Source organism: Jaculus jaculus, chromosome 5 (assembly GCF_020740685.1).
Source record: "Jaculus jaculus isolate mJacJac1 chromosome 5, mJacJac1.mat.Y.cur, whole genome shotgun sequence".
NCBI classification, from domain to species: Eukaryota; Metazoa; Chordata; class Mammalia; order Rodentia; family Dipodidae; genus Jaculus; species Jaculus jaculus.
The window spans coordinates 32,981,521-33,003,200 of NC_059106.1; the positions used below are offsets into that span (position 1 = coordinate 32,981,521).

The 21,680-nt window shown below is 45.3% G+C and overlaps 2 pseudogenes; both read right to left on the bottom strand.

Moving 5' to 3' along the window:
- Window positions 1–6,903: 6,903 nt before the first annotated feature.
- On the bottom strand, window positions 6,904–12,808 carry LOC123460648 (annotated as a pseudogene).
- A 5,716-nt stretch (window positions 12,809–18,524) lies between these two features.
- Window positions 18,525–19,346, bottom strand: LOC123460649 (annotated as a pseudogene).
- Between the last annotated feature and the right edge of the window lie 2,334 nt (window positions 19,347–21,680).

Sequence of the window (21,680 nt, forward strand, 5' to 3'; positions counted from 1 at the left end):
AGTTGTTGCTTACCCTGGTTATCGGATGGCGATGGTGAAGTCTAGTGAGGGTGTTAACATTCACAGCTAGAAGTACAGTGAGTATAGATGTGTCAGGGCCTCTTGCCATTGCGAATGACCTCCAGATGAACGTGCCACTTTGTGCATCAGTAGGATGAGGTGCCTCAAGAAGAAATGGGGATGAATGATGAAGGGGGACAGCCAACCTTCTCTGACCTCTGCACATGCACACAGGCCGTCCCATGTACATGTACCTATGTAGACACCACACATACTACACATAAGTATACTACACACACACACATACAAATGCATACTATGAAACAGTATGCAATTGTGTGGCATAGTCTCACACCTCTGTTCACTGTGCCAGCTCATGGCATCAAGAGGTCACTCCCAGTCATGTAGCTAGACCCTCCAAGTCCCTGTCAGCACACCCTAATTGTTCTGCACCACAGTGTGAAGACCTAAGAACCCACTTCTCAGATGGTGCGCTGGTTAAGCCACGCCTAAGAACTGCCAACACTTAGTGCATGCACAGATGAAGTGGGCGCACAGAAGCAAGGCAACTTGTCCAAAGCCACATCACACCAAATCTGGTAAGTACCAGATTCAAACTAAGGAAGTGTATCCTCTCCCAGTCCATGAGCACAAACTCCCTGTGCTTAGCTGATCTCTGGTACCAGCATTCTACAAGGCTGAGAACTGGGTTTTAGAAGACTCTCACTGTGGGACAGAGAAAACTTTAGACTAAGCTCATCTGTAAGTCTAAGATCTATGATTAACACTTGAAAATTAAATATATATATATATATCTAGGGGGCTCGAGAGTTGGCTCAGTGGTTAAGGCACTCCCTTACAAAGCCTAAAAACCTGGGTTCAATTCCCCACTACCCACGTAAAGCCAGATGTACAAGGTGGCACATGCAACTAGAGTTCGTTTGCAGCAGCTGAAGGCCCTTTCTTCTCATGCCCATTCTTCTCTCTCTCCCCCTGCCTTTTTCTCGCAAATAAATAAAAAAAAATTTTTTAAAGTCTGGGTGTGGTGGTGCACACCTTTAATCCCAGCACTCAGGAAGCAGAGGTAAAGTGGATCACTATGAGTTTGAGGCTAACCTGAGACTACATAGCGAATTCCAGGCCAGCCTGGGCTAGAGTGAGACCCTACCTTGAAAAGCCAAAAAGAACAAAAAAAGGAAAAGAACAATCCCTTAACATTAACTCATAGCTTACCATACAGACATCTCACCCTGCCAGAGACACGTTGCATATTCATAATAGAATTTACGTGATATAGAACGGCGAGCTGAGGTGGGGAGAGAGGCTGTAGCTACCAGACTAGCCAAATAGCTTCCTGTGAGGGAAGGTGAGTCCCGGGTCAAGACTGGGTTGGGTCCCTGGCAGACCTGTGAACAGCTGCCTTGTGGGCCGGGGCCGCACGTGCGTGCGCGAGCGAGCAGCGCTGGAAGAGCCCGCGCGGAGCCGAGCGCCCGCCCGCCCGAGGCCGGCTGCAGACGTCCCCGACAGGAACCCGTCAGCTCAGACGCTGAGGACTGAAAACACATTCTGTCCTTGTTTTCTTTCTTGTACTACAGTTTCAACACTCGGAGCGTGTCAGCCTGCTGCGCAAATTGAGCTTGACTCACCGTTGCAGGGCCTGAGCGAACCGGGCCAAGCTTCAAAGAACCCAGACGCGAGCGGAGGTGCCGGCCCCTTCCCGCCGCCCGCTCCCTGGACCACGCGAGGGACGAGCTGGCTGAGGGTTAGATGCTGGCGTTTCTCACTTCTGTCTCTAAGCAGCTGAGGGTCTGTGACATAAAATGTCTACTTTTGATGGTCTGCACGGGAATCCTAGAGTTCGGCTGAGGACAGGGGAACTCAGTTTACAACATCAGGATTTCCCTCTGTCTCTTATTCTTTCCTTCCCTCCCTCTGTCCTTCCCCTTCCCCTTTGCTCCTTCTTTCTCTTTTTAAAAATTATTTTATTTATTTACTTGAGAGAGAAACAGAGGCAGAGAGAAACACGAGAGAGAGAGAAAGAGAGAGAGAGAGAAAAGAAAGAAAGAAAGAAAGGAAGGAAGAAAGAAAGAAAGAGAAAGAAAGAAAGAAAGAAAGAAAAGGAAAGAAGGAAGGAAGAAGGAAGGAAAGGAAAGGAAGGAAGAAGGAAGGAAGGGAGGAGGGAGGAGGGAGGGCACAACAGGATCTCTGGCTACTGCAAATGAACTCCAGACAAATGTGCCACCTTGTGCATCTGGTTTATGTGGGTACTGGGGAATAGAACCTGGGTCCTTAGGCTTTGCAGACAAGCACCTTAACCACTAATCCATCTCTCCAACACTGTTCCCTCTTTCTCTCCTTCTTTGGGGACAGATTCTCATTTAGCCCAGATTAGCCTCAAACTCACTATGTAGCTAAGCATAACTTCCGATCCTCCTGCCTCTGCTTCTGTTGGGCCGGCGGGGGGAGGGGGGGGACGGGGACGGGGACGGGGACGGGACACTGCAGGAGTACATCCTTAGGTTTGGTTCTATGTTCCTTAAACTTTACCTCACAATCCTTTTCCCCTTTTGAGGTGGCCAGACATCAATTAAAAAAAAAAAAAACAAAAACAAACTCACCATTGAGGATCCATCTTTGCTTAGAGCAGGTAAGTAGAGCATCCCAGAATTGTGAAGTCTTTTTCCTACTTTTCACAGTTGCTTTTGGGGTAAATTGTGTGGGGTTCAACTTAAACATCCATTATTTTCCACCTTTTACTGGACATTTTCCATACTGACATATTTAACATTCCCTAAGAACCAGTTGTATCCTGTTTTCATGGATTAACAGTTTGGGGAATGAAAATGAATATGTAGAAACGACTCCTATTCTTTTGTCTTCTTCAAAAAGTACTAATTATTATAGTTAATAGCAATGTGTTACATACTTGAAAATTGCTGAGAGTGGATTTTAAGTCTCAGCAAAAAAAAAAAAAAATGGCAAGTATGTGAGGTAATGAATATGTAATTCGCTTGGTTTTATCATTCTACAGAGCACACATCTATTGAAATACCCTGTTGTATATCCTAAATATACACAACTGTAACTTGGCAGTTTACAAAAGAATGCAATGAAAAGCACTAAAGTGTGATTTAGTGTCTGGGCATAGGATGTTGCTTGCAGCAAAGGTTCATGGGAGGCTGGGTAAGAAGAGTCTTGGGATATGAAGAAGGCATTTCCATCCTGGCATTCACAGGTCAGTAGGCATTATCAGTAGGTGACTTTCCTAGATAATGTTGATACTCTCTCTATATATGTTTTTGGTTTTCTGAGGCAGGGTTTCACTCTGGCCCAGGCTGACCTGGAATTCACTATGTAGTTTCAGGGTGGCCTTGAACTCACAGCATGCCTCCCGAGTGCTGGAATTAAAGGTGTGCACCACCATGCCTGGCTAATGTTCATACTTGCAATGCAGGAAGATGTTCATTGTATGATCCAAGAGATTCTCAGGGAAATGTTGATGATTTGATCTACTTTAGTGGTTCACTAAAAATGGTAAACAAAACCAGTTTGTTCAGAGCCCAAGAAATGTTTCCCATGTGCATGGTTTTATCATGCAGAGTAATCTGGACATATGGACACTAATTTTCAGATACGTTAAGATGAAACTATGAGATGGTCATTTTTAGTTAGCAGGGGAAATGAGCTATCTTTTTTATTCTTCCAAATCCTTCCAGGAGCCAGCCCCTCAGAGAAGCAGGTGGTCAGCCATCCGAAGGCTGCAGAAGCTCTACATTTCCAGGCCCTGGTTAACAGTAACAACGCCTAAGCACTGTTCCTGTGAGCGCCATCTGAGGCGATAATTAAATGCCAGCCAACAACCCCACTGATAATTGGAATGAAGCTTTTGAAATTGGGACATCAGATGGTCTTCTCCATGAAGCCTTGCTATAGAATCTGGTACACAGGATGCCTCTTTACTGGGGCTCATCTGCAGGCACTGGCCATCAGGGCAGAGATACCCAAGTCCCTTCTGGTTGGGGCAAATCTCTGACATGAGACTTGGGCTCTACCAGTGATGGAGAGTGGAGAATTCAGGCAGCTACCCAGGATAGCAAGGACAGGCAGGCCTCCCTGCCTTGCCCTGGGCTGAGGAAGCCCCTCTGTGGACATGGGATGCCTTGTTCTCCTTGGCATGCTCCACCCTCTCTCATTAACACCCTACCTTTCCCAAAATGTCATCCTCACTCTGCAGTATTTCAGGTTCTCTTGGCTATGTGTTTGTTTGAGGTGCCAAGGATGGATGCTAAGGACTCATGTATACTAAGCTTGTGATCTACCATACAGCTACATCCCCAGACCACCTCCCATGCTATTTTTTCCAAAAAAAAATGTATTTATTTATTGCATACATACACACACACACACACACACTCACACAAATATGCAGAAGCATGCACCAGGATCTCTTGCTATTTCCAATGAATGCCACATGCTTGTTTTGTGTGTTTGGCTTTACATGGGTACTGGGGAACTGAACGCTGGGCCAGAAGGCTTTGTAAGAAAGTACCTTTAACTACTCAGCCATCTCCCCAATGCCATCTTATGCAATTTTTCATTAAGGCTGTTGGTGCTAAGTGAGACAGCAAAGTTTTGTGTTCATGATGATGTTGTAGTTCCTCTGTGTTCAGTTCTTTGCCTTTTGTGATTTCTTAAAAAAAAAAAAAAAAATATATATATATATATATATGTATATATATATATATATATATATATAAAAGCATCCTGGGAGAATTTATTTTGGTTCACAGATTCAGCGGAATTTCAGTCCATCATAGTGATGACACAGTGGAGTGGCTTTATGTGTGGTGACAGAAGCTCCTTCACATAGTGGCAGGCTGGAAGCAGAAAAGGCCGGGCTCTATACCCTCCAAGGCCCATTCCTAGCGACCTGCTTTCTCTACCTAGGTTCCCTCTAAGCAAGCACCCTGAATCACCAAAACACCTCTCTAACCCTGTGGCAGGTCTCCTTACTAAAGCTACCACAACTTCACACAATCATGTCATCTGGTGGGGACATGAGTTTGTGCAGGACACTTCCCCTCCAAGTCCTAACACCCTCCCTTTTGCTCACTCATCTTAAGTCTCCAGGGATGATATTAAGAGAACAAACATTGGGCTGGAGAGATGGCTTAGCAGTTGAGGCATTTGCCTACAAGGCCAAAGGATCCAGGTTCCATTCTCCAAGACCCATGTTAGCCAGATGCACAAGGGGGCACATGCATCTGGAGTTCGTTTGCAGTGGCTGGATGCCCTGGTGTGCTCATTCTTTCTCTTTCTCCCTTTTTCTCTCTCTCTCTCCTCTCTCACTTGCTCTCTCAAAATGGATAAATTAAAAAAAAAAAAAGACAGCAAGCATGGAGCACTTGGCAGAGGCTTAGTAAACACTGATGGATGAACAGACTGACCAATTGTTGATGCCTTGCAAGCTCCACACTCTTGGGGATAAAAGGAGCCATCTAAGGATGGGTGGTGGGTAAGGTGAGCTTGAGAAATAGGTTATGCTGCAAAGGGTTTAAAGGTCTAGAAAACCACTCTACCCAAGAGATCTAGCTCCCAGAGACTGACAGTGGGATTACTGAATGCAGAGGGATATGGGACTGCCCAAAGCCTTCAGATTAAAAAGTCATGGGTGTGGCCCAAAAGGCAGCATAGTGCTGAGAAGAAGGGATGGAGGAGTGTCCAGAACTGAAACATCTCACACCTTCCAAGGCTTAAGGTTCATTGTGGAAGAGGTGGCGGAAAGAATGTAAGAGCCAAAGGAAGGGTACCACTCGCTACATACAACTGTCCAGACAGAAATTGGCCTCAATATCTAAGACCTCACAATGCCTAGTAATACCCATGCAAGACCCTTATAATAGGAGACATCAAACTAAAAGAGAGACTAATGGAGAGAGGGAGGGGATATGACGGGGAGCAGAGTTATGAAGGGGAAAGTGGGGGAGGGGAGGAAAAATACCATGGCTTGTTGTCTGTAAGTATAGAAGTTGTCTATAAAAAAAAAAAAAAAAAAAAGCCAGGGCATAGTGGTGCATGCCTTTAATCCCAGCACCTGGGAGCAGAAGAAGGAGGATCCCCGTGAGTTTGAGGCCACCCTGAGATGACATAGTGAATTCCAGGTCAGCCTGAACTAGAGTGAGACCCTACCTTGAAAGAAAAAAAAAAGTCATGGGTGGAAAGAAAGTTCATTTGTGGTCACTCCCAGGCTGCTCTGCAATTTTCTGTGGCTCAGGGCCATGTGCTACCAAACAAAAACAAGTGTTATTATACAGGCCTGCTGGTTTCTGACTGGCTGAACTAGTCAGAAATGTGGCCGAGTTTCCTCCATATGATCTTCCTGGTGTCCTAGTGTAATACGAAGCCAGAAAATATGTCCATTTGACCAGCAAAGAGAAATCCCCACCACTGACACCCTCGAGATCACAACGCTCGTCATTAATTTTCACGCTGAGCATTGCGGGCCTAACGTCATAGTAAGTCACACATTTTAACTTTTATTTATTTATATTTGGGTTCTTTGAGGCAGGGTCTTGTTCTAGCCCAGGATGACCTGGAACTTAGTCTGTAGCCCAGGTTGTCTTTTTGAACTCAGAGCCATCCTCCTACTTGTCTTCCAAGTGCTGGAATTGAAGGTGTGCGCCACCACTCCCCGCAAGTCAGACTTTCTTTAGTTACCATCACTCTACTTATGTTATGGGGTTTTGTTGTTGCTGTTTTACAAAAGGGTCTTTATTTGTTTAAAAAAAAAAAAAGGCAGAGGGGCCCCTGGAGAAACAGGGCAGGAGGTGGGCTGCCTTCTCAGGGGTCAGGGGCATTTGAGCAGATATGCTTGAGTGGGGGGAGGGGTGCCCTCCAAGTCCTCTATGTCACCCTGGCTTCCTTGGAGACAGTTGACACTAGCTCAAAGATAGGGTAAGCCTCAGGGGCCTCAGCTTCCAGCAATTCTGGAACAGGCTTCTACTTGGTCAGCTTTGGGGATTCATCAGTGCCACCTACAGGTATGCCCACTGGATCTCTCTCGGCCCAGCCGTGGGGACTGAGCCTCCTTGGTGACTCCTTCTGGAGGTCTAGCAGGTGACCCTGGCAGGCTGGGCTAAGGGATACCCCTTGGGCTGGGCTCCATCCCCTCTTAAAGGGATCCTTTTTTTTAAATTGACAACTTCTATCCTTACAGACAATAAATGATAATATTCCCCTCCCCCCCCCACTTTCCCTTTCACAACTCCGCTCTCCATCATATCCCCTCCCTCTCTCCATTAGTCTCTCTTTTATTTGGAAGTCATCATCTTTTTCTCCTATTATGAAGGTCTTGTGTAGGTATTGCTAGGCACTGCAAGGTCATGGATATCGAGGCCAGTTTCTATCTGGACAGATGCATTGTAAGGAGTCCTACCCTTCCTTTGGCTCTTACATTCTTTCTGCCACCTGTTCTGCAATGGACCCTTGGAGGGTGTCATAGAAATGTTTCAGTGCTGGTCACTCCTCTGTCACTTGTTCTCAGTACTATGTTGCCTTTTGGGTCATCCCAGTAGTCACAGTCATCTGAAAAGGGAAGCTTCTCTAACCAAAAGTGAGAGTAACATTAATATAATGTAGTGTTTACAAGGCAGTTTGCTGAGTATAATATATGCATTTAGCCAGACAAGAGCACACTTTATACCCCTAAGGCTCATGACCTCCTCCACCATAGGCTTTTAATTAGGTTTTCAGTACCAGGCATGTATTCACTCCCATAGAGTGGGCCTTCAGTCCAATTAGAGAGGAATTGGTTTCCCCCAGAGTAGACATGCCACTATTGCACCTATTTGGTCATGTGGCCTGTTTGGCCAAACCTGAGGCTTGCAGTGTTCACTGTTTTCATGCAGGGATCCTTTTGAATGCCCCTCTGGTTGCTGTTCTCATCACTGAGATTGGCAGGATGGAGATCCACCCCCTTGGGGACTGCACCTGCCCCTCCACTGCCCACCGGCCACCGGATCTCTATGTCCCACCTCCTCCTCCTCCTCCTGGGCATCCACATCAGGTACTTATTCAAAGGGAAGTATTGCCCATAGTCACACTGTGCATCTCCCATCTTTGGACCTTGATGGTCACCATCACCTTGAGGTCACGCTTGGTTGGGCTTCGGGTCTCAGCCCTGATGGTGGGACTGAGTCTGGGACCCAGACTGCAGCTGGACTGCTTCGGGTCTGTCCAGCTCAGGCTCCACCAGGCTAGACCCAGGTGCTATGCTCTCAGTCAGCCTTCCCTCTAGGTCAAATGTGTGTTTTTGTTTTATAGTTACTGTGTCTGGCAAAAATGATTGTATGGGGGTGGATCTTTCATATAAATTTTCATATATATATATATATATATATATATATATATATATATATGGCAATTTGGTCAGACTAATCTTTTTAATTTTTATTTATTTAGTTGAGGGAGACAAAGAGGAAAGGAGAGAGAAAGAGAGAGAATGGGCACACCAGGGCCTCCAGCTGCTGCAAACAAATTCCAGACGCATATACCACCATGTGTGTCTGGCTTATGTGGGTCCTGGGGATTGAACCTGGGTCCTTTGGCTTTGCAGGCAAACACCTTAACCACTAAGCCATCTCTCCAGCTCTTTTGTTGGTTTTGAGACAGGGATGTAGATATAGATATAGATATAGATATAGATATAGATATAGATATAGATATAGATAGATATATTGCACAGGCTGACCTCAAACTTACTATGTAAATAAGACTGGTCTTCAACTCTTGATTCTCCTGCATGAACTTCCTAAATGCTGGGGTTAGGTATGCGTCACCACACACCCCTAGAATAACTGCTAAGTTGCCCCAAACAAGTTCAATGGATTAATTTTAAAGGTATTGTCCATTGTTACTTTTTTTTTGGTTTTTCGAGGTAGGGTCTCACTCTGGTCCAGGCTGACCTGGAATTAACTCTGTCATCTCAGGGTGACCTTGAACTCATGGCAATCCTCCTACCTCTGCCTCCTGAGTGCTGGGATTAAAGGCGTGCGCCACCACGCCCGGCTCTGTCCATTGTTACTTTTAAGGCATATTGAACCAGGCTAGTAAGTACTTTCAACAAAGAAATGTTGTGATAATGGCACCCTAAGCCTGAGAAGTAAAGCTTGCAGTGTACGGTCCCCACTCAAAAGAATGAGGACTAGCTCTCACACAGCTACTTCTAGTGAAATGCTACAATTTGTTGTATATTATTATAGAATAAGAATAAATAATGATGTGGTGGTACACATATTTAATCTTAGCACTCAGAAAACAGATGTAGGAGGATCACCTTGAGTTCTGGGCCAGCCTGGGACTACAGAATGAGTTCTATGTTAGCCTGAGCTAGAGTGAGACCTTGCTTCAAATAACCCCCCCCAAAAAAAAGCTAATAATAATAAAAAGAATAAATAAAGACACAGCAGGCATGGTGGCCCATGCCCGTCATTCCAGTACTTGGGAGGTAGAGGTGGGAGAATCAGGAACTCAAGGTCATTTTTGGCTACATAGCAAGTTCAGGGCTGACCAGGGAGGGCTACATGAAACCCTGTCCCCCCAAAAAAAGTTTTAAAAAGTTTAGACTGTGATGAGATTTTGACAGTAAAATATGTTACTAGCTCATACATATTAAAGTCACGTGTGGAAGGAAATGCCCCTGTCCTGACGGGTAAATGTAGATTTACACAGAGGACTAAAATTCAGGCGCATAGATTGGCTGCACCTCTAGCAGGACAGGGTTCTTCCACTACGGAAATAAGGCTATGCAAAGCATTTCAAAATCCATGTCCTGTGTACCTGAAAAACATGAATGCTTAGTTGGCAAGCTTTCCTTCTGTGATAATAACATGATCTGTGTTTCTAACCTCTCATTTTATCGTTGGCAGGAATACTCTTGTACTCTAACCAAAAAAGACATCTGTTAGCAATTTGCAACCGCGGAGTGGCCCATAGTTGTACAGAAGTTTCATCTGAAACACTGATTCATTTTTTTAAGGTTAGTTAGAACATGTGGGGGCGGGAGAGACATCTTCCCCCACCCCCGAGCTGCACAGGAGACATTTCGGCAAGCCTGGTTAGGGCTCTGTACTGGGTTTGTCATCTGTCACAGTGAGTTCAGGCTTTCTGGGCTGCTACGGAGTGGCGGTGGTGTGGCAGGAGGCGGAGCTGCTGTACTGAGATTTGGTGCTGAGAACTTACCCTTGTCACCCTACCTTTTAAGAAACTATTTTAGCTTCACAGAAGCCCATACGGTGACTTGATACAGCATGTTTCCAAAGGCATGAAGTTGGAAAGCACACGCACGGGGGCATGCCGGGGCACATGGATTCATGCTCCCGCATGCATACCCATGCATGGGAATCAAAAGGCCACAGCCAAGCCTTGGTTCCCACAGACATGGCTCCACATCCAGGGCCAGGTCCTCACCCCTGTTGTGTCCTTAAGGAGGTGGGCCTTTTCTCTTCCTTGTTTATAAAATGAACATGATGTCTGTCTTGATAGAGAGTCCACGATACACATGGTGTTCCTGGAATAGAGAGGATTGTTATCTCACACAGCCAGGGGTTCTGCCACTCCACCCCCATTGTGCTGCGCTTTATCACATCGATGCTTTTGGCCCCCACTGTCTACACAAACCCGTCCAGAGGACAGACTTGGAGACAGAGGCTGAGGGTCCAAGTTATTCTTTCACCTGCAGCCTGGCATGATAAGCCTGCTGTAATGTTTATAACTCCCGCAGTCTCCTTTCTCCTGAAATGTATGCACAGGCTGACAACGGAGGGGTTGTTAGCAGGGTGGACTCGGGAGCACTGAGTGATGTGTTTGGCCCTGATTTTGTCAGTATATACAAACCTTAGAGATTCTCATCTAACTTCCAAGAACACTTCAGCAGTAAACAAGACACGTAACATGGGTGCCCGTGTGCCTGACGCTCGCAGTGCTTCTTATTTCCAAGCACAGTCAGCGGAGCCCCAGGGTGTCCCCGCAGAAGCAGGACAAGCTGCTCGTGTGAGACAGAAAGCCCTGGACAGCGAAGAGAAACACCACTCCTGTGATGGCTTCTGAAAACAAGAGTTCCCAAAGTGCTCGACGACCTTTTTGTCTTTTCTTACACTAGGTGGGGACAGAAGGCTTAACGGCGCTCTGTCCTCCTCATTCCCCGTCACCTGCAGCTCAGTGAATGCAAACACATGTCAGTAAGAACCAGCACAGTGGTGGACGTGGGCCAGGGCCAGGCTCATACTGTGCACATTACCGAATGCTGCTGGCTGTAGTTTCTACATCTCCGCTCCTATTTTCCTTTCTGTCTTCTTCTTTTTCAGGGGCTGGAATTTAATCCATATCCTCATACATACTAGGCAAGTGCTCTAACACTGAGCTATCTATCCCCTGCCCTTTAAGAGTCCCTCTTGTGTGTGTGTGGGCGCACGTGTACTGGCATGCGTACATCATGGCATATATCATGACAACTTTCCAGTTGGTCATTCAGGCCTCTTGCCTTCTGCCTCCTGTGAGGCAGGCAGGCTGTCTCTAGAGGGAAGCCACAGATCTGTCCATGTCTGTTAGTGTTATTCTTCATTTTCACCAGGACTTTTTTTTGGGGGGGGGGAGGTCAGTGCTGGGGATTGAACTCCAGGCCTTGAGCATTCTAGGCAAGTACTTTATTATTGAAGCTACTTTTCCAGCCTCAACTTCAACCCCAACCCCAATCACTGCTTTCTTTTCCTTGTGTGTGTGTATGTGTGTGTGTGTGGGGGTCTCTGATGTAGTCCAGATGGGCCTTGAAATTCACCATGTAGCTGAAGATGGTTTTGAACTTCTGATCCTCCTAGCTCCACCTCCCAGGTACTAGATCACAGGCTTACACTGCCGTGCCATTCCCAGTTTACGCGGTGCGGGGCTCTAACCCAAAGTTACCTGCAAGCTGATAAGCACTCTACCAACCATAGCTCTTCTCTTGACCTTTATCCTTCTCTCTTTCATTTCATTTATTTTTTTTTTCTACAATAGAGTCTTGCTCTAGCCCAGGCTGACCTGGAATTCACTATGTAGTATGAGGGTGGCCTTGAACTCATGACGATCGTCCTACTTCTCTGCCTCCTGAGTGCTAGGATTAAAGGTGGATGCCACCATGCCCGGCTCATTTCATTTTTATTGCCTCTTCTCCTACTCAATTCTTCTTGTTCAGTAATACTGCTCATGTGCTTTAGGGGTCTGAGCTGACCACCAGTTGCTGTCACAGCCATGGCTACCTGCCAGAGGCACCCTGACAAACCCTGTGTGGCCATCACCCTAACTGCAGTCAGACACTGCGGGCTGATTTGTCTCTGTCACCACCCTACTCCCCAGAGTTAAGCACTTCAGCTTGTTTCGAGGTCCTTCTTCTGGTATGAACCTTCATATTTCCAAAAGGTGAACTTAATATGCATTTCCTTAAATAATCAAGTTTGGTATTTTCTGTGGACTTCTGGTTCTAACAACTGCTGTCTAACCATAGTGTGTGTGGCACTTCTTCTATCTCCCCTCCCCCATTATGTTAGTAACTATTCCAATATTACAGAAAATTCCAGAGAAAGAGTTTCTTGTAGAGAGAGAAAGGGTTTCTTTGGCTCACAGTTTGGGAGCTCTCAGACCAGGATCAGTAAGTCCTCTTGTGGCATACCACAGGGTGGGGAGCATGACGCTGAGCAAACGGCTTACTCCGTGACCCGGAAGCAAAAGAGTGGAAAAGGAAGAGGCTGGGTTCATACTGTTCCCGCAAGGGCATGCTCCCAAAGACGTGAAAGCTCCCCCTAGTCCCACGCCTTTAGCGTTCCGCCTCTCAATAGTGTCGTCCTGGGGTCAAAGGCTTTCACTATGGGCCTCTGGAGCTAATATCAGACTCACATGATATATATATAATTATCTGTGTGTGAGTTTGTGTGTGTGCGTGTGCATACCAGGTGTCTTGCCCCTTCAAACACCAGACACATGTGCCACTTTTTGTATCCAGCTGTACATGGGTATTGGGTAATTAAACCCTGGGCTGGCAAGCTTCGCAAGTAAATGTTTTTACCCTGCAAGCCATCTCCTCAGTCCCCTAAAGTTACCTATTATAGTTACTATTTAATGGTTAATATTATTAGGACTGTTCAAATGTGATTCACTACTGGGTCATCATGTGCTATGAGTGTTTCTTTTTTTTATAAGTGTGTGCAACTATGATTGGCTTGAAACTATGCTGCCTTTATTTTTAAGAGACTCTAACTAAAATATAACTTTCCTTCCTCTCTCCCTTCCTCCCTCCTTCCCTTCTTTCCTTCCTTCCTTCCTTTCTCTTATTTTTGTTTTTGTCTTTTTAAAAAAAATATATTTTATTTATTTGAGAGAGAGAAAGAGGTAGAGAGAGAGAGAGTGAGAGAGAGAATGGGAGAATGGGCACACCAAGGGCTCCAGCCACTGTAAACAAACTCCAGATGCATGAGTCTCCTTGTGCATCTGGCTTCTGTGGCTCCTGGGGAATTGAACCAGGATCCTTTGGTTTTGCAAGCAAATACCTTAACTGCTAAGCCATCTTCTCCAACCCTGTTTTTGTCTTTTTTGACATAGGATCTCACTCTAGCCCAGGCTGACCTTAAACTCAAGCAATCCTCCTACCTCTGCCTCCTTAATGCTAGGATTAAAGGCATGCACCACCACACCTGGCAAAATATAACTTCTAATTATGAATACAGGCAACAAACTAAGATAATAATGTTAACGCTATGACCTCGTTGTTTGAAGAAATCCCAGATGTGTCCACAGCACAGGGCAGTTTCTGTGAGCCTCTCTACATATCATTTACACTTACTGTAAGTTATGGCACTCATTAGGTGGGTGCTTACCACTTTGTTCTTTAATGGCTTAATGTAGTATTATAATAACTCAAATGTCTTGATACATGTGTGTTCATGCTTGCCAGATTAATTCTATATGCCTATGTAATTCTTATTTTGTGAGGTGGGAGTCTTGGCTATGTTACTAAAGCTGGTCTTGAACTCCTGGGCTCACACAATCCTCTTATTTCAGCCTCTCTAGCAATGGGGAATATATACGCTTTCCGCTGTGCCTAGCTTGTCATCCGAGGCTTTTGTTGTTATGCTTGGAAACACTTTTAGAGAAAGGAGGCCATTGGCTTCCCCGGACTTTCAAGTGTTAAGGAACAGCACTTCAGTTTCAAATACTCTGTGTCTAGGCCAGCAGAAGCACAGGAAAGGCTTGAGGCTGTGGGAGGAGTGGAGGCTCCAACCAGACAGTGCCATGTTTCTTATACTTTGGGAGGCCCTCGAGGTGGTGGGCTTTTAATGCGCTGAACAAAATGAACGTGAGCATGTGCTTCCTGCTGCCTGACTGGGCCGTGCCAGGCTCTTGTGCCCATCTGCCTCTGGACCAGCTTGCTTGGTCTTGTTGCTACTGTTAGAGGCACCTGGGGCTGGCCTTGAACTTATGATGCTCCTGACCTCAACTCTTAGTGCTCAGATGACAATGGGCCACCATATCTGGCTCCCATTTTCAGGTTGTAGATTCCTTAACACAGACCAAGGATGTCTCCATAACTGTGTTTTGTGGAGATGCAGGTAATGAGACAGTAAAAAAAAAAAAAAAAAAAAAAAAAAAAAAAAAAACACCAAAAAACCAGCAACATGGCATCCACTTTAGGTGCATGTCTTTTTACAACTTAAAGTCCAGTGAACATAAGTGTTTTGTTTTGTATTGTTTTGTTTGATACAGGGTCTCACTAGATAGCCAAGGCTGGCCTGGAACTCCTCTTGCCTCAGCTTCCTAAGTGCTGGGATTGCCAGCATGTGCCACCATGCCCAGCTTCAACACTTATTTATCTCCAGTATGTCATGAAATGCACAGTTGGGTTTACAATCCATATCTAACAATCCTGAGGTATGGTGGTAACTTGTTGCGAAAGTGGCATGAGCCATGAAAATTCTGTCCTTGCTTGCAAAGCTGGTTGCCTGTGGTCTGCATAACCCTGAATATTCTGGTCAGACTATACTCACTATACTCCAGTGTGTGTCTAGCCTGCACTGCGAAAATTGATCTTTTAGAACCATCTGGCTGGTTCTCTTTTTGTCTTTTTTGTTCTTTACTGTTGTGTGAATCTGTCTTCTGCCCAAAATGAGGTGGCTGCTGTAATGGGCCAGGCCCAGGCAGGGAGGGAAAGCAAGGCAGGTCTGAGCATGCCCTCTGCAAGCTACTGAAGAAATGAGAACACCCCCGCTCTCCTCTAATCCTCTGTGGCCGGCATCTGGGGAGAGGCTAGTCATCTCCTTACAGCATAGGGCTGACAATCTATCCCCCAATGCCTAGGGCCCTATCTGGATTCTAGCTATAAGCCTGATGTTTCTCATCTGAAAATTCCCCTATGAAACCACATCCTTTTCCTGTTATCCCTTTTTCTTTTCTGTGTGTATGTTTGTGTGCATGCATGCTTATATGTGTGCACATGCAAGTATATGATGCAGTACACGTACACTTATGTGTTTACATGCATGTGGAGGCCAATCTTGAGTGTCATTCCTCAGGAATACTATCCAACTTTTTTCAAATATTTTATTTATTTATTTATTTATTTAAGAGACTGAAAGAGGTGGGGGAGGGGAAAGAGGGAAAGGATGGGCATGCTGGGGTCTCCAGCCACTGCAAACAAACTCGTCTCATGTGCTACCTTGTGCATCTGGCTCACGTAGGTACTGGGGAATCGGACCTGGGTCCTTAGGCATTACAGGCAAGTACCTTAACTGCTAAGCCATCTCTCCAGCCCAAACCCAACTTTTAAAATATAGGTTCTGGGGCTTCAACGCAGGTTCTTACATTTGCAAGTCAAGTACTTTGACAACTGAGATATCTCCTCACCTACTGCCTGTTTACAATGACTTTGCTTATATGCCTTATGATAGTAGCCCACAGACCAGGAGAGCAGAAAGAATGATTCAAAGACCAACCAGAGAACAAATCCAGACTTTCTCCAGTGGTGAGCATTTGAACACAGTTGTGCTCACGACAGCCCGGGTGACGGTTAACGCCTGGAACTGTCTGGAGGAACAACCAAGTGCAGAGTGGTCACGGTGACAGCATTTCAGTCTGAAGAGGAGTGGGACCCAGCCCAGGAGCATTGCTTGGGGAAGCTTTTCTGGAGGTACTGACTGTCAAGTTCACCTTCTGGGGTCTTGTTCGTGTATACGGTACACATGGTGCAGGGCAGGAGACAGCTATGTGGTAGGTAACTCCTGACACTGAGACTGAGGCTCACAGCACAATAGCTGAAAAGATGAGAAATTCCTGAAATACTTGATAGGCTTGTCTGTTCTGAGAGCCTGTAAGCCATGCTTTAGAGGAAGTTCTGCTAAGACAATGTCAGTAAGACGGGCACCAAGAGTAACCAGTAGTGGGAGTACCAGATACACCACCACAGATACCAGCCACAGTGCTGACAGGCTAGGCTACTTGTTACAGTGGCGGTCACTTGTGCTGAGAAGCCTAGCCCTCAAATGTCCTTCCTTTATTTGGTATTCAATACCTGAATTGTTTATGGCCATTGTTGCAGTCCGGTTCACATTGCTGGTAGAAATCACCCAACCAAGATCAGCTTCTGGGAAAAAGAGATTTATTTTGGCTTACAGGCTCAAGGGGAAAGCTCCACGATGGTAGGGGGAAATGATGGCACGAGCAGAGGGTGGCCAACATAAGGTGGACCACAGCAACAGGAGGGTGTGCCAAACATTGGCATGGGGAAACTAGCTGTAACACCCATAAGCCCACCCTCAACAATACACTCCCTCCAGAAGGCATTAATTCCTAAGTATCTATCAGCTGGGAACCTAGCATTCAGAACACCTAAGTTTATGGGGAACACCTGAATCAAGCCACCACAGCCATTAAAAGCCAAAGAAACTCCTAATAAAATACAAATACATTACTCTAAAAGATAGCATAGGGCTGGGAAATGGAACCAGCCTAGATGTCCATCAACAGATGAGTGGATAATGAAGATGTGGCACATTTATACAATGGAGTTCTACTCAGCGGTAAAGAAAAATGAAGTTATGAAATTTGCAGAAAAATGGATGGACCTGGAAAGTATTATACTAAGTGAGGTAACCCAGACCCAGAAAGCCAAGCGCCACATGTTCTCTCTCATATGTGGATCCTAGCTACAGATGACTGGGCTTCTGCGTGAGAATGAAAATACTTAGTAACAGAGGCCAGTAAGTTAAAAAGGAGACATAAAGGGTAGAGAAAGGAAGAGGGGAGGATACTTAATAGGTTGATATTGTATATATGTAATTACAATGATTGTAATGGGGAGGTAATATGATGGAGAATGGAATTTCAAATGGGAAAGTGTGGGGGTGGGGAGGGAGGGAATTACCATGGGATATATTTTATAATCATGGAAAATGTTAATAAAAATTAAAAAAAATAAAAAATAAATAAAATAAAAAAATAAAAGATAGCATAGGGATACCCACTGAAGTAAGAATTTCTTAATTAAATATCGTATTTAATTAATTTATTTGCTTAATTGAGAGAGAGAAAGTGGCAGAGAGAGAGGGGGGAGAGAGGGAGAGAATGGGCACACCAGAGCCTCTAGCCACTGAAATTGAACTCTAGACACAAGCACCACTTTTTGTATCTGCCTTTATGTGGGTACTGGCAAATTGAATCCAGGTCCTGAGTCTTTGCAGATAAGCACCTTTTTTTTTTTTTTTTTCTTTTTTGAGGTAGGGTTTTACTCTAGCTCAGGCTGACTTGGAATTCACTATGTAGCCTCAGGGTGGACTTCAAACTCATGGCGATTCTCCTACCTCTGCCTTCTAAGTGCTGTGATTAAAGGTGTGCACCACCACCCTGCTCCTCTTTTTTTTTTTTTTTTTTTTTTTTTTTTTTTTTTTTTTGAGACAGGGCCACATGCAGCCAAGACTGGCCTTCACTCATTCACTATGTAGCTGAGAATGAACATGAATTCCTGATCTTCCTGCATCCACCTGCTGAGTGATGGAATTACAGGTGTGCGCCACTACACCTGGTTACAGTTGGAATCTTAACTTCCTCAAGCAACCATGTGATAATAGCTTGGCCTCTAGCATGGTGCTGTTGGAGGTCATGGAACCTTGAAAAGACAAAGCCCAGGGGCTGGAGAGATAGCTTAGTAGTTAAAGTACTTGCCTGAAAAGCCTAAGGACCCAGGTTCAATTCCCCAGACCCCACATAAGCCAGATGCACAAGGTGGCACATGTGTTTGGAGTTCAGTTGCAGTGGCTACAGGTTGACACACCCATTCTTTCTATTTCTATCTATCTGCCTCTCTCTCAAATAAATAAATAAATGGCAGGCAGGCCCCAGTGGAAGTAAGTGAGGTTATGTGTGTGTGTGTGGGGGGTGTTTTCCAAGGGGTTTGTGGAGCCCCAGCCCTCTTTATCTCTCTTTTTTAAAATTATAATTTATTTTATTTAATAATCTAGGAAGTTGGCAGCCGTCAGCAGTTCCAGTACAATTTCAGGTATAATTGGGAATTCAGGAATCTTGGTGGAGCTGTTAGTGTAGTGAACCCTACAGGTAAAATGCATGCTACTTCTATTTTTAAATTTTTAAATATATTTTATTTATTTATTTGAGAGAAAGAAAGAGGCAGAGAGAAACAGAGAGAGGGAGAATGGGCACACCAAGGCCTCTAGCCACTACAGATGAACTCCAGATGCATGTGCCCCCTCGTGCAGCTGGCTTACATGGGTCCTGGAGAATCAAACTGGGATCCTTTGGCATTGTAGGCAAACGCCTACAAAGTAAGGTCACCATACCATGCCAGGTAGTTTCTGGCTTTAAAAATATATATATTTATTTGCAAGCAGAGAGAGAGAGAGAGAGAGAGAGAGAGAAGAGAGACAGATAGAAAGAAAATGGGCATGCCATGGCCTTCAGCCACCGCAAATGAACTCTAGACACATATGCCCCTTGTGCATCTGGCTTACGTGGGTCCTGGGGAATTGAACCTGGGTCCTTTGGCTTCGCAGGCAAATGCCTTAACCACTAAGCCATCTCCCCAGCCCTGCATGCATTCTTGTGACAGCACATATGAAGGGATCTCTCTAAATTTGACCTCATTGGTTTCATTCCCAGCAAACTGACCTGGCCCACCAACATGGCTTTTCTGTTCCCAATATTAGCGCATGTTCTCTTTTCACAATAGATTCGTGACCATCAGAAGATATTAATTTGACATCCATGGCATCAGGGCCTTCACAGCCACCACAGGTTTTCTCCTCTCCATCCATTATGCTCTTAGGAAGTCCTATCTGGATTCCACAGGAACGTCAGTAGCGTCTAGCCAATCCCACAGCCACTGCAGCCATGTCCCCGTGCTGCCACAGCCCCTCCTCTGTTTCTCTTTTGGCTTCTTTGCTCATGATGTGGTGAGCAATTTTGTTCCACAGGCCTCCAGCCACAGCCCGAGGTGATGGGGCCCGTATCTCCAAAACCAAGCAAAAGGAAACCTTTTCTCTTCTGAGTTGAAGGGTGGGGTATAGAGGAGCTGAGTTGGCAAAGTGCTTGTTTAGTGTGTGTAGGGCAGCACCAATACACACAAAAAAGTAAAACTAGGGCTGGAGACAGGGCTTAGCAGTTAAGGTGTTTGCCTGTAGAGCCAAAGGACCCAGGTTCGATTCCCCAGGACCCATGTAAGCTGGATGCACAAGGGAGCACACGCATCTGGAATTCGTTTGCAGTGGCTGGAGGCCCTGACACGCCCATTTTCTCTCCCTCCCTCTCTCTCTCTCTCTCTCTCTCTCTCTCTCTCTCTCTCTACCTGCCTATTTTTGTATCTCTCTCAAAAACATAAAGTATTTTTTTAAAAAGGTAAAACTGGGGCTGGAGAGATGGCTGAGCGGCTGAACGCTTGCCTGTGAAGCCTAAGGACCCCGGTTCGAGGCTCTATTCCCCAGGATCCATGTTAGCCAGATGCACAAGAGGGCACACGCGTCTGGAGTTCGTTTGCAGTGGCTAGAAGCCCTGGCGCGCCCATTCTCTCTCTCTATCATCTATCTATCTATCTATCTATCTATCTATCTATCTATCTATCTATCTATCTATCTATCTATCTGCCTCTTTCTCTCTCAATCTGTCACTCTCAAATAAATAAATAAAAATGAACAAAAAGGTAAAACTGTTAGGGGCAAAAATCCTCTTTATAAGTTAATTATCTCAGGTAATTCATGACAGACATGAAAAATGACCAACAGAATGCCATAATCACCCACTACAGACAACTGGAAATTTCATCTGTTCAATAAGGCAGCTTGTCAGAGGAGGGTGCTGATGGTTCCAGAACCATCAGGAACTATGAGTACCATCTGAGAAGAGGTAGTTAGCAGTGGGTGAGGGTTTTTGTGCCATCTGGTAAAGGACCCGGCTACAAGACAATGTGTCTCCTGACCAGGCATTTGATAGAGAATCATGGCCATTGGCTGACCACTTCAGTACTTGGCCCAGCACTGATGTCTTGTCCAGATACTGTTTTCTCATCAGTGACCAACTCACCCCAAGTTATTTACAGTTAGTTTTCTGGAAAGAGTTGCTTGTGTCTTATGACTTCTGTGAATGAGATTGGCTTGTATGTTTTGTTAGTGTGTGCCACTGGCTGTGTGTCCAAAGATAATCCCAGAGTTTCTTCCCCTTTCTAAGGTTTGGGCTAATTAAGCAGATTTGAAGATTGCCTGCTGTTAAAGATTTCTTAGAAGTCCCCCAAGAAGCCAGATGGGCAGGTCTAAAGCACTGCTGACAACTACCATTTTTGTTTTATCAAGGTAGGGTCTCACTGTAGCCCAGGCGGACCTGAAGTCTAAGGCTGAGTGCTGGGATCAAAGGCATGTGTAACCACGCCAGCTTCCTTTTCTTTCTGTTTCCCTTCCCTTCCCTCCCCTCCCCTCTCCTCTCCTCCCCTTCCCTTCCCTTGCCTCCTTCCCCTCCTTTCCCCTCCTTTCTCATTCCCTTCCCTGCCCTTTGTATGAAAATCAGTCTGTTTTCTTCCTCTTCTTGAGTTCAATTTTGCTAATTGTATTTCCCAAGAAAATTATAAGGTTTATCCAAATTTTTTGATTTACTTGCATAAAGTTTTAAGCAAAGCATCTCCTTGCTTATTTCAATGTACTACAGTCTGTGGTTCTGTTTATTTTGTATTTCTACATTTTCTGTTTTTCCTTTATTATTAGGTTAACTAATACTTTTCTGTTGCCTTGTTTTCTCCACAAATATAGAACTTAATTATTTTTTTTGCTTTCTAATGTAGTAAGGTAGAAATTTCTTTAGTTTTTTTTTGTTGTTGTTGTTGGTTTTTTGTTTTGTTTTTGTTTTTCAAGATAGGGTCTCACTCTAGCCCTGGCTGACCTGGAATTCACTATGTAGCCTCAGGATGGCCTCGAACTGACCGCATTCCTCCTACCTCTGCCTCCTGAGTGCTGAGATTAAAGGCGTGTACCACCACACCTGACTTGTTTTGTTTCCAAGTAGGATCTCACTCATTCTGTAGTCCCAGGCTGGCCTTGAACTCAGAGTGATCCTCCTACCTCTGCCTCCTGAGTGCTGGGATTAAAGGCATGTGCCACAATGCCTCA